Genomic DNA, 13,694 nt, shown 5'->3' on the forward strand with positions numbered 1-13,694 from the left:
AAAAATTTTTTAAAAATTTGATGTCAAATTTTTTTAAAATTAACCTAACAGGTTTTTCTGAAAAACTACAGATATATAAAATTTTCGAAATCAATTTTGACAATAAATATGCATTATATAGTACGTGAAAGTACCACAAAATTAATTGGAGTATGAGACAATCACAATAACTTATAGTCTGCATTGAAGTAATAAAATATCGATTTTTCTATATATTGAATTATTTTTTATCTCTCACAGGACCTTCTATGGGCCGAAACGAATGTTTCCCCCTAAAATTATTCCTCATAAGGCATACATCCCACTAGTTTATTTCAAAATTGGCGAGTCACACTTCCCTAGTTTCCCTTGTTAGTCTAGTACAGACTAGGCGTAGTTCAAAACATGAAAATTGTAGACAATTATTTTAAGAAAAACATGAGATATCGTGTTTAAGGTGCCATAAAATGTGAGAAAAATCTGGTTTTGAGGTAAACGCATTTAAAGACTAAAAATCACTATTCTATCCACTGTTGTCCCCTTGCACAAAACCTGCCATAACTTCGTAAATAATTAAAGTGCAAACAAAAGTAAAGTATTTTTAGATTCCCAGCTCTAAGTGTTTAATAAACTCAATTACAAATCTTTTTTTTTAATCCGAAATCATGTTTTGCACCAGTCAGATGCCTTAAGCACTTTAAAAATTTTCTTTAATAACATTGAATCTATTTATCATTTAGCTCCTTTTTATTAATTTTCCGTCGCATACTCACTTTATATAATTTACTCTAGAAAATTCCGCAACAAGAAGAAAAACAATTTACTTAAGCTTATTAATATATTATCACTTTGCTAAAGAAAGGTATTATTTTTTTTCCTTGTCTTCATAATGTTTTCTTTGAATTTTTCGCAATTCTTTTTTTTCTTCCATTTTTTATCTGGATTAGATAGTGGAAATCTTTTTCGATCATAAACGTGCGAATGGAGATATGTATTGATTTATGAATCACTGACAGATTTCTGAATGTTTTTATTCGAATTTGTGTTTGTACAGGTGACCTTATATCGTGTAAGATTTTTTTTTTCACTAGATGTTATTTTTCTTCGAGAAAATAAAAATGAAATATGTTGTCCATTCTACTAAAAATGTTATGTTTGAATGCCAAAAAATGTTCTACAATTCTCTATAGTCCGAAGCCAGTGAGATATGATTGAAAATATATATAGTAGGATAATCAATTGTACTTTATTCGGGACATTTTGCGAAACATTCAAAGGATTTATGCTGTCAGTCTTCACCATTAATGCTCAGTTTTTGTGCCACTGAACAATTTCAAACAATGCTTTGAACTATCTCAATTATTCGACATCCGTGGGATATGACGGATAACATATATCGTCTAATTGTATTTTATTCCCGGAAGCTTCATATAATCAGAATGAAAAATATTGTTTAATTACACCATAAATATTTAATATATGTTCCTGAGAACTGTGTTAAATTAAGTTCCTCTGAATCTCACTTATTTGACAACAGTGAGATATATTGGAGAATATTGTCCAATAAAGGGGATATTTTAATCGTGGCATTTTGTAAAACATTAAAATGAAATATGTCGTCAAATATAAATTGACATCTTTAGTTTCTGTGGCAGAGAACAATCTTGAATAACATTCCTCAGAACGTCCATTATCCGACACCCAAAGAATAACAATCAATAGAAATCGTCGAAGAAACGAAGATATTTTATTTATGGCTGTTTCAAGCCATCAAAATGAGATGTGCCATTTATTTGTTTTGGAAACATTTTATTTCCGTAACAAGCAACGAAATTAAATTATATTCCACAGAACTTTTATTATTCAGCATGAATCCAGTAACATTTGATGGCAAATTGAAACCATGAAGTCCAATAATCGGTGGTACTTTATTAAATGAAATTTTAAATCATCATAATGAAATATGGTGACTTTTATATTTGAAATGTTATTTTCAATGTCTCAGAACTATTGATCCTGAGCGTAATTTCACTTAACCCTAGTCGAATTGAACCCGAATCTGACGCACGTGACATCTGACGGAAAATTTTAATAATCGGTATGGTACTTTGTCAGTGGCATTTTTTTTAACCGCGTAGTTTATTTGATACATTACAGTGATTAATTGATTTGCAGCAGCGCGATTCATTTTCATTCACTATATGTATTCGCTTTTTGTAATTTCAGAATATACATTCGTAGCTACGACTTATTCACCGCGATTCATATTTTCGGTATTCCGATTACGCAGTTTATATTCACGCGATTTACACATCATGATTTATATTTATTTGATTTATGAATTACAAATTTTTCATATTTCTGATATTTATGAATTATATATTATATATTTATGCATTTACGTATAATACAAGGCGATTCATACGCACGTGATGTTCGAACGGCATATCGAGATTCGCCTTTTTGCGATAAATGAATGGAATTAGTGAATCCTGGCTCTGAATTATTATTTTGTTTTGTTTAGACATGTTACAAGTCGGGATAAAGAAGAAATAAAGCAAGTCAGTTATGAGTTGCAGTTCAATTGCGTGTTCTCTGTTACTGACTAACACCACTGTCCTGGAATCTTTTATAAGATTTATAGCTATAGGGTTTCTGATTAAAATAGAATAATTATTTTAAATACTATTTTTTCTCAGCAGTTCGAATTTCTTAAACGAATCAATGCTATATGCTTGAGATTATAAATGTGCTATATTATATTAGATGAACAAAGTTAATGATTCAGCATTTTTAACATGATTACTTGATATTGTCTCAGGAATCGACCACAAAGCTCAACGGATAGAGCGCTCAGCTTGTAGCGACGGCAGTGACGTAAAATATCTTCACTGGTAGATCATGGGTTAGATTCCCTTTGCCGTCATTCTAGGCATGGCAGGTTTTCATGGTTTTTCTCTCGCAACGCAAACGTTAGTTCCATTGTAAAAGATCGTTTGTCTCAAGTCTCGATTCCAGATTTCCCCTTTCTTCTGGATTTGATTCAAAATTACAAGGCTAGGAGGTTGAAAATTCTTATATATATACACCGAAGAGCCATTACATTATGACCACCCTCCATCTATAACAATGGGCTCGCCCAGGTTTTAATGGTTTCTCGCCCAGGAACAATGTTTTTATGGGGCACATTAGGACCATTAACCTCATAGAACAATCCCTGACATCTGTAAGCTACTTGAACATAGTTGGGGACGAGGTTCACCCATTCATGGCAGCATTTTTTCCTGCGGGGGATGGTGTTTACCAACAGGATAATGCACCATGTCATAAGGGTCAAATCGTCGAGGAACATTCCAGTGACTTTCAAGTCATGTCTTGGCCCCAAATTCACCTGACCTTAATCCAGTAGAGCATTTGTGGTCCTACTTGGAAAGCCAAATTCGTGCTTCCACGCTACCCCCTCGCAATGTGAGGGAATTGCAGGATCAGTTGGTGAGCGCTTGGTACCAGATACCTCAGACTACCTATCAGCACCTTGTGGAATCAATGCCACGGCGGCTGCCAGCAGTTTTGAGGGCTTATTCTTATTTAAAGCAAATGAATTGGTTGAATTGTGAATGAATTCAAAACGCGCATTCTTAAAACAAATTTGACTTGCGCACCATTCTTTTGCCTTTTGAATTGAGTTTCCTTCAAACTACTTTTTAAATCGATATCTCTTTTGGCTGATATAAAACGGAAAACTTGAAACCTCAATAATTGTAATAATAATCAATAATCATCATCTTTTAATACCGATTCGATAAGGAAAAAAAAGCGAGGAAGGACCTGTTTAATTTCCTTTTCGATAGGTTTTATTCTCACTTATTTATCAATATTAGAACTTTATTCCGCGCTCCAGTGCGTTACTCTTTCATCGTTTGTATTGCCGAGATTAAGAATTCTGTAAGCATTATTGATATCTTCTTCATTTAAATTCTGCGAAGGTGGAGTTAATCTACATGACAATGCGTTAAGGGTGAGTTTAGAGGATGAAAACCGGTTCAAGGTGGAGAATGGGTCATTGGTTGATCTGTGACATCTCGAAATTTTGACTTTTTTTTAATGTTCTTGACTATTGTTAAAAGAAAATTATTCATTGCATTTAAAAACGTAGAAATTAATTTCTATTATACTTCAGTACAATAAGTAGAATGAGTTTTATGAGAGTAGACTGACTATGTGAAAGTTTCGCAGTTAATTTTTCATTATTGTGGCTCTGTGCTATATAATATTACAAAAGAAAGTTTATGACTCACAATAAATTGAATTTGTTTATTTTGAATTGTATTCTGTTGTTTTTTGATCTTCGGCCTTGACGCTTAGAAATAAGCTTATAAAGAATAAATAAGATAAAAATGTGTTATTACAACATTTTAAAAATTGTTTTCTTAAACCTAATTCTAATATCATTTATTAAAGCCATTTCAACCTTTCATAGTAAACCCAGTCAGTACAATGAGTCAATGTACAATAAGCCAGAAAAAAAATGGATTACCCTAAATAATATAATATAATATAATATAATTTCGCAAAACTATTTTGGTGCCCAGGTAATAATAATAAATCATAAATTTAGAATTATATTGAATGGTTTTAATTGCGTCGGTACACGGCTTTGAATTTTGTGAACGATTTTGTAATGGTAATTAATACCAATTTATTAATTATTTAATTTCCCCCCTGAACGAAGAGCGTCATTCAGCAAATATTACATTACATATTAATACATTTATCATTACAAGACAAATAGATGTTCTTTTATTCGCGTTAGCCGCAGAGAACTGAAACATAGCATGCACAAATGAGGAAACAGTCACAAACATGAAGGAAAAAAAACACCTAACATGCATTTCAGATTTATGCTTTCAATTTAGGCCTAGGCTTGAGTAAGGCCTTTCTCTTCTTTTTTTCAATTTACGTTATATGGCATCAAATAAAAATTTTAACCAAATTAAAATAAATTGTTTAGTTGTAACGATTTATTTTTGTAATTATTTTTTTCTGAGTTCATGATAGAATAAGAAGTCATAAAACATTTGCGTCACTGAACACCTAAATTGAAATAATGTGTGAGAATAAATTCCAAATGCAATATTAATTAATTTCATGAATTTTTATTCACTTTGGTGCATTATTGATGCATTATAAACTATTGCTAATGTCATTGTTACATAATGAATTGTGACATTAACTACTACCGTTATTTTGTTAGTACATACCTAATCTACTAATATGTAAACATCTAATCCACTGAAGTTCACTGATCCATGGCTTAGTCCACTGAAATGCATATGAATCAAAGATTTCACAGGATGTATACGCCACATATTAGAAGGGCTTAATTTTCATAAGAATACCAGTGAACTAAACTACTTCAGCGTTCAATAAGGAAAAAAAGCACTCATATTGCAAAGTAATCTGTAAAGAATTGCGAAAGCCTTTCTAGTTCTTAGTTGCGCAACGAGCAGAAGATGGAGCTCCTTAGATTTGGATAGTTTTTGATATCCTGCGTTTTATAAATAATATATTTTTTTTTACATAAAAATATAATTAATCTTTTTTTTTTATTTTTCAGCTGATTTCATAACTTTAATTTACTTATGAAATATTTCAAAATTGCGAAGGGAATATATATGGGACCAAACATTAATACGGCGCAAATGCTAAGCATGCATGTTTCTGAAAAAATAAAAAGCAAAATAAGAAATGAATTAAAATTATATAAAACAGGGTTTTTTGAAAATAAGACTTAAAAATCATTTTTGTACCGAATAAGGAGCATTTTTTTCTTNTATTTTATGCTATAATTGGACACTTTATTTACAGTTATTAATTTGTTTCGGAAGCTAGGCTCCTAAACGAAACTATTGACTAATAATAAAAACAATTAATGAAATTTCGTTTCCAATTTTTAAAAGATTTAAATCGAGAACTATATACTTTTGTTGCAATTAATGATTCAGTTGAAAGAAAATTTTCAACTTTAATTTTGGATTGGAAGCTAATTGCTTGCAATAACAACGTCACAACAATTTCACCTTTTCCGTTTGAATTATTGATGTTTTCATTTGTCTATTTATTTGCCTTTTTAATGCTTCGTTAAAAATGTTTCTGACCATTTGTTTAAACAATGGTTTTTAGATAAGTTTTGCTTTCAAATAAATTAACTATTTAGATGATTTTTATTCTTTTTACAAATGTTTCTAATTACAAGAACTGTGTCTGAAATTTTATATTTATTATGATGTTTATTATAATAATTTCCAAACATTTAAAAATACTTTTATATATACAAAAATTTTAACTTAATTTTAATATTTTAAATATATGGTGATACATTTAATTGTATTAAAATCAAGAGTAAGTATATATATATATATATATACGTTTTAATACATTTTACTTCAATGCCCCCAACGCATAGGTAAGTTTTCTAATTGTTTCAAAGATTGTCAATATTTTTCAATTATTTTAATGCTTGATATTTTTGGATACAAATTTTTGTATAATATTGAAGTCAGAAAAATTTGGTAGCTTTGAATAACTGTTTTGCTTAAATGAAGAGAGGGTATACTTCGTGATACATATGAAAAAACCAGAAACGTGAACAAATCACAAATCGCGGTGGCATTGCTCATGGTTCACTCATGTTGCTTTTATTTATACAACTGTTCTTTACAAATTAAAACCTTTATAAATATTCATGGCAAATGCATTTAAAAGTCGTTGAAATCCTTATAACGAAATAAACTTTTATTTAAAACAGACGACGACTTTTTAAAAAAATATGTTGAGACTAGTCGGATAACTTAAGCTATTTAATGCGAATCCGGCATTATTACTGTTTTTTAAATCTTAACATGACAAACCATTTTTCACACTCTGTATTAAGAGCTGGTCATGAAAATTTAACATTAAAAGTCTTTCGCTTATATATCGGATATGCATTTAATAGCTTTTAGAGTCGCCGACTCGTGACTTCCTTCTCTGAATTTCAGGAAATCAAATGTGCCAAAATAAAGGACAACTGAGTCTTTTCTTTTGTCGTGTTTATTGGACACTTATTCTCATTTCACGTGTATTCAGATTCGCTTTCGTTTCATGGGAAACGGGAGTGACACTTTTTGACGTTTGTTTTATATCCTATTTTCATCTGTTTAATTAACTAACAGCTGACAGGTGATATACTGTTCATAGCATTCAGATTTATTAACATCATCTTAGAATTTATGGAATTTGTTGCCAATACGCTTTCAAAAATTTTGACGCGTGTTTCACCACAATATGGTTAAAAGTGAACAATATTTATTCTGTTTACTTACTGCTCGAAAAAGAAAAAAGGCATGGCTAGTTATATTTAACACAATGTTAGCGTTGTAGCAAATTTGCATTGCATTATTGTTCAAGTTACTAAAATTATTGTCAACGTTGAACCGATTCTTCTGAAAGAGTAGAAAGAAAAAAAGATGATGTCTTGTTATATTACACTATTAGAATTTTGATTCTAAAATTATGGTAAAATAACTGGCAGCAACCCAATAAACCGTAAAGTTTACAGTAAAAAACATTTTTACATTTACGGTTTTGAAACCGTTTTAAACAAGCATGGTTAAAAAATCATAAATACAAAATTAAACAGTTTTTTTAAACCATTTACGGCTAGCATGGTTTCAAAACAGGGAAAAAGCTTAACTGGAGCTAGTCTCGTTGGGTAATGAGCATTTGAGTTAGGTTGTGGTTGAGTTGGGTTTTAACAAATTAACTGTGCAGTGTGGTTTAATTAGTTCATCTGGTTGTTTCCCCTATCGTCAGAGATGGGGAATACTAGACGATTTTGTGTTAAACAGCTATAAGTGCTGCCACCTATGCGTGAGTGTGAGAGTTTCGTATTCTAATAGCCCAGGGTCAAAAATTAGGGAGTATAGGAGAATTGCGGTCAGAAGAACCGGCAGCAGTCTGTCCATCTGATTAACCGTGAAGTTTACAGTAAGGAACACTTTCTACCTTTACGTTTTTAAAACCGTTTACAACTTACATGGTTAAAAAACCATGAGCACAAAATCATGCAGTTTTTAAACCATTTATAACTAGCAGGATTTCAAAATTGCAAAAAAACTAGGATTTTGCAAAGCTGAACGTTGGAGCTATGCCTTTCGTTAGGTAATGGGAAATGAAGTTAAGTTGTGGTTGAGTTGTATTTTTATCAAATGAACCGTGGAATTTGTTTTAATTAGTTAATCTGGTACCTATCACACTTATCGTAAGATAAAGGAAATACTAGATTTTTTTTGTATTAAGCAGCTTTATGGTGCTGCCATCTTTGCGTGAATGAGAGCATTGTATTTTCATAGTTTAGGGTCACAAATTGGACAGTGCAGGACACTGGAAACACTTCATGTGTTGTAGAAATATTGTGGTGTGAACGCTGGACTCGAACCCCCATTCAGTTGGTCATGAGGTTGACAGATTAGACCTCTCGGCTATGATATGTGCCCATCTGCATGGGACTAAGTGACTTCTTCAGGCGGGTCTAGTTGGTGATATAAAATTCTGGTTGTTTAATGGTATTAGGTAAAAGCAATTAATATATGGTTTTTCTCACAGTTAACAGTTTGAATACCATCTTATTTCCAGTTATTTGACTGTTTTGTTTGAATTCGGCAAAATAAGAATTAAATAAATTGTTATTTTACTATTTTTGTGAATTTTTTAACAGTGCAGAATAAAAACTTCCCGTCTGGTGGTAATGTTTTGAATTATATTTCAAATTAAAATTACATTCTAACTTGCACTGAGAAGAAAAGTGTGGTTAAAACTGCCAGAATTTGGTAAAATTTACCATAATTCCGTCTCTGCATTGTAAAAAAAACCCAGATAATTTACAGAAAGCACTGTCAGCTGGAGTGCCAGAGCAAAAATATTGATATACCGTAATTTTTACAGTAATAAATGCAGTAAAATCACCGAATCACTATAAATTGAATGAATATTAATAAAAAACTATGGTATAATATTTTCCAGTAAAAATGAATTTTACGGTAAAATAGATTTACGGATATGCACCCAAAGTGTTTGTACTTTATACCGTAATTTGATCCGGAAATTTTTACTGTGCTGGCAGCAAAACGCTTACATACGGAAAAAGTTTCATCATTTTTATTTTTTTAAAATCATGTATTCTCAAAAATAAAAATTTCATTTTAGACAATACGGTGATTCTATTGTTGCATTTTGTTATTTTGGAAAAAGCGCAAACTCTAAAATTTCTTTTCGGAATTCTTTTTTTGACTCATGGATCGCCTCACAAGCAAGGTACCCAAAGCCTCGCTCTAGTAAATCAGGCTGAATTTTCGATATAGTTACATTATTAGATCATGAAATTGTATATGTGTATAAAACTTTTCATCTATTCCACATTTGTCGTTACGACATAGATTATTGAAAATGAAAGTTTGCGCGATAGATGCCAGAAAAAAAAAATCATGTCCCAGATACTTTTAAAAATTAACTTCAAATGATTTCTCGACCAAGTTCTAATTCAGTTAAAAAATTGTTAAAAAAATATTTTTAAAATGCAGAAACTTTTGAACTGATCCTCAAAATATTAAATTTTTATCATTTGTCATTGATTTAAGCGCTAAATTAAATACTTTAAAATGCAAATATTGAAGTTTTCAATAGGGTACTTGCAACTCGAGAGGAAGTGATTATGCCTAACCATGTGATTGAAATTAGATTTAATTAGATGTCTGCAAGCGACAGCACACGCGTGTGTCGAACCTGATTGGCTTTTGAATCGTTAAATACCATGGTTTATTTATGATGACGTCACTTACAGGTATTAAATTAAGGAGATGTCTTAAATTAAAGCAACTATGGTTACGTGTATGGTTGCCAAAGCAACTTTTTTAAAAACTGGATCAAATCAAATACTACGTTATCAAATACTACATAGCCAACAATGCTCTTTGTCTGTGGGATGAATTAAACTTGGTGCTGTATTCAAGCTAAAAAGTGTAGTTTCAATAATTTATAACTTTATAATTGCTTCAAAATAAGCAAAATAAATTTTATATGTGATTTAAGAATCGGAAAACTATTAGGGAAAACATAAATTTGATTGGCTAGTGACATTTCGAGTACCTTCCTTGTCGGTGCATTTTGGAAGTTAATGTTTGTAAATATAGTTATTATGTTAAAAAGTATTATGTTGGTAATATAGCTGGTAATATGCTGGTAATATTGTAGTAAAATGTATTTTCTACAACCACAATCCACTTTTTCAGTAAATTATACTGGAAAAGTAATTTATATTTTTGTCAATAGAAGATCATGGTAGTTTTTTTTTCCAACCACTATGAAATCATGACCAGTTCTTCGACATTTTCTTAAATCTAATTTTAATAGTTAACATAGCATGATGCATGTTCTCATTTCCCACGCACATTTCCCGAAATCGATTTCTAGCAGTAATTGAGAAATCATTTACTCATACTCCTTTTTTAAATGCTGCATTTCCTAACCAATAGAAATGATGGGCGGAGCTCTATAACTGTTTTCTTTTCAAAACAAACACTTGACTCCATCTTTGTAGCCAGGAAAGAGGTTCAATCGTTTCTAATATATAACTATATTTTATTTGACGAAAACTAATAGCGGAGGAAAAAAACACAGCAACCTGACACTTAGCTATACTTTTGCCTGATTGGTGTCTAGGTTATGACAACTTAGCACTTGTTTGGCTAGCAGTCAATATGAAAATAATCACCGAAGTAACGAGGAATCGGTAGAAGCAGGCAATGTTGGCGAAAAACAAATGTTTCCTTGAGGTATCACTTCTTGCTTCTTTAATTTTTATGAGGGAGAAAATCCATTCCATTATACTGTCCATTATACAGGTGTGAAACACGGTTTCATTTGATCTTGATAGAAAGTGAGGAAATATTTAAAATTTGTTTATAAGATCGGTTAGCAGTTGACTTTTGCATCGTCACAAAATGAAGGAAAAAAATCTATCCTGCGTTAATCTGTATTTTGTTGCTTTGAGAGAACTTTTTTTAACTTTAATGGAATACTTTTGATGGAGTTCCCGTAATTTTTTCAATATAAAGAAATGTTCTCTTAGTTTATTTATTTGGAATCCAAACTTTTTAATATTTATGAAAAAAACGATGAAAATTTCATGCGATTTCAGTATCAAATTTTTGTAGTGTAAGTGTTGCGCTATTTGGAAAATTTTTTAAGTGGAAAATCGTGGTGGTGCACTTATTTGTCCTGCTTATTGACACTTTTAGCTCTGCAGCTCTAGGCAGCTGTTGGGTCTGGCACTCTGCTTCACTCTCCTCTATCTTTTATAAAACATTCCATAGAAATATTTATTTTAAGCAGTTTAATTTTATTCCATTAAGCTTAAAAATCTCCTAGCTCGCATACTTGTACTTAAGATTTTATTTCCTTCCCTTTCATTCGTAAAAATCTAATCGCTTACACTTCTATAAAATTTCATTCTAAATGATTTTTTACAATTGCTATTCTGAATTCGTTTGCTACAGTGTTAAAAAAGTCTATTGTCTCAGAATTTTTAGGAATGCGAAAAACTCTGAGTAATATTTTATTCTAAGTTTGTTTACATTTCAGATTTTATATACAACTATCTCCAGGAGAAAGGGACTGCTAAAGTTTATCTTCGCCAAATGCTCAGCTTTGAAGTCTCGCATATTTCTCGAATACTCTTTGATCATGCATGGTAAGCGTTCCAATTTTCTCTGTTCCACTCATATTTTCCTTATTTTTTTTCTTTTCTATTGTTATTATTAACATATTTATATTCCTGCATCTTTATTTCCATTTCTTTCTACTGTCAAAATGGAGGCGAGAAGAGCACGGTTGTTTCCATGACAACGAAAGAATAAAATACGAAAGATATGTAGCAAAGTGTGAGTTATATAGTCTTTTTTTAGATGATGTAAGAATGCGAGTGTTAGATTAGATGCGTACGAGAGAGGTTTTGACGTTCCCAAATGACAGTTGAAACGTTAAAGAAAAGTTGTTATTCAAAAAAAAATATCATGTGCCAATTTTTTTATATGTAAAGTTCGAAAAAAGTATATTTTAACGTATGCAGAAATGATTTTGTATTCTATCTCTCTGAAAGTGGCGCAACCGAATCTTTATGAAAAAAATATTGTTGGTTTAAACATCGTATCAGTACCTAAAACCCTTACAGTGAAAGGAAAACTTACTGCAACTTTCATATGTTGATAAAGTAAATCCTATTTACACTTAAATAAATCATTAAATAAAGTATAAAATATTTTACATAGTAATTAACTTATAAAGATTGTGTAGGATCAACTTTGCAACATAATATCGGTATTTTGAGCAAAAACATCGAGTAAATTTGTTGCAACATACATATTTAAAAAAAGTAAAACCTATTTATGTTTAAAAAGATCGTTTAATAATGAAAATGATTTACTTGGTAATCAACTTTGAGAACTGTAATATCGGGAAAATTTATTATTATGCTGTTAAAGGTTTTCTTGTTTCTGTTTAAATATATTGCTTAAAAAGGAAATTGAAAACCTGTAATAGTTAAATTAAGGAAATTAAACACGAATATTTATAGTTCATGTTTAAAAATATGTAATAAAATATTATATTAATACACAGAGAGAAAATAAAGTCAAAATTAACCGAAAAATATTTAAGGTAAAATTTACCGTATTCCTTGCTCTATATAGGAACACCAAAAAGCCTGGTAAATTTAACCGAAGCGCACTGGTAAGGATTTCGGTAAAATTAGCAATAAAATATGGTTTTATGATATGTGATAAAATTGGGTAAATGTTGTAAAATATGGTAATTTTATCTTGATACCATATATCTCGCCTTCATTACAATTTATTAGGTTAAAATTACTTCTCAGTTTTGTAATTTTTACTAAATGTATGATATTAAGAACTATAATTTAGTAAACCAGATTTCCGGTAAAAAGTTATCATATGTGGGGAAAATTACCAAATATATCACTTAAATAGCGTATAATTCGATTTTATTGCTAGAAATGTTACCAACACGGTAATTTTCTCAGAATTTTCTCCGTGTAACGGTGCAACATTTGTACTGTTATCGTTGTTATTGTACTGATATCGCTGTTAAACATGTACCTCTATATTTTTAGCGGAGTATATATCATAACGGTGTAATATGCGTGGAAATATGATATACCTTTATGGTATGTATTATAGTAAAGAGTTGCGAAGAAATATTAATAATCATAAATGTAATTTTATATAAAAACATATCACATAGCTGCCAACTGTCCAGAATTTTTCGGATTTGTTCCTAATTTTTAAATCGAATCTGAAAATCTAATATTTTTATAAAGTACTGTAGTTTTGAAAAAAATGGCATTCTTCTAGAAACGTTGTAACATATAGTACTGTACTTCATTACTTGCAGTAACTTATTACATTATTGTATTAATTACTTCTTTTTACTAATACAACATACTAGGCAATGTAAATATTGATTTTATCTCATTTTATTCTTTCAAAATGTTGCAGTTTATATCGGAAAGATGTGTCAAGAAACCCCGTGGGATTTTCTTTCCTGAAGATAATATTAATTGATTATTAATAGATAAAACTAATAATGATAACATAGAAGAA

General features: G+C 30.5%; 1 protein-coding gene across 3 annotated transcripts in view; it reads left to right on the forward strand.

The window, feature by feature from the left end:
• LOC107448788 (uncharacterized) overlaps positions 1-13,694 on the forward strand; it is a 155,542-nt gene that overhangs the window by 29,107 nt on the left and 112,741 nt on the right. For 2 of the 3 annotated variants that reach the window (XM_071183393.1, XM_043047383.2), the window contains exon 2: positions 11,659-11,767. The gene's annotated coding sequence lies outside the window, so the exon portion shown is untranslated. Of the gene's footprint in view, positions 1-10,595; positions 10,851-11,658; positions 11,768-13,694 lie in introns of those variants that run through there. The other variant, XM_016064123.3, reaches the window with a different exon arrangement.

This window comes from Parasteatoda tepidariorum, chromosome 7 (genome assembly GCF_043381705.1).
Source record: "Parasteatoda tepidariorum isolate YZ-2023 chromosome 7, CAS_Ptep_4.0, whole genome shotgun sequence".
Lineage (NCBI taxonomy): Eukaryota > Metazoa > Arthropoda > Arachnida > Araneae > Theridiidae > Parasteatoda > Parasteatoda tepidariorum.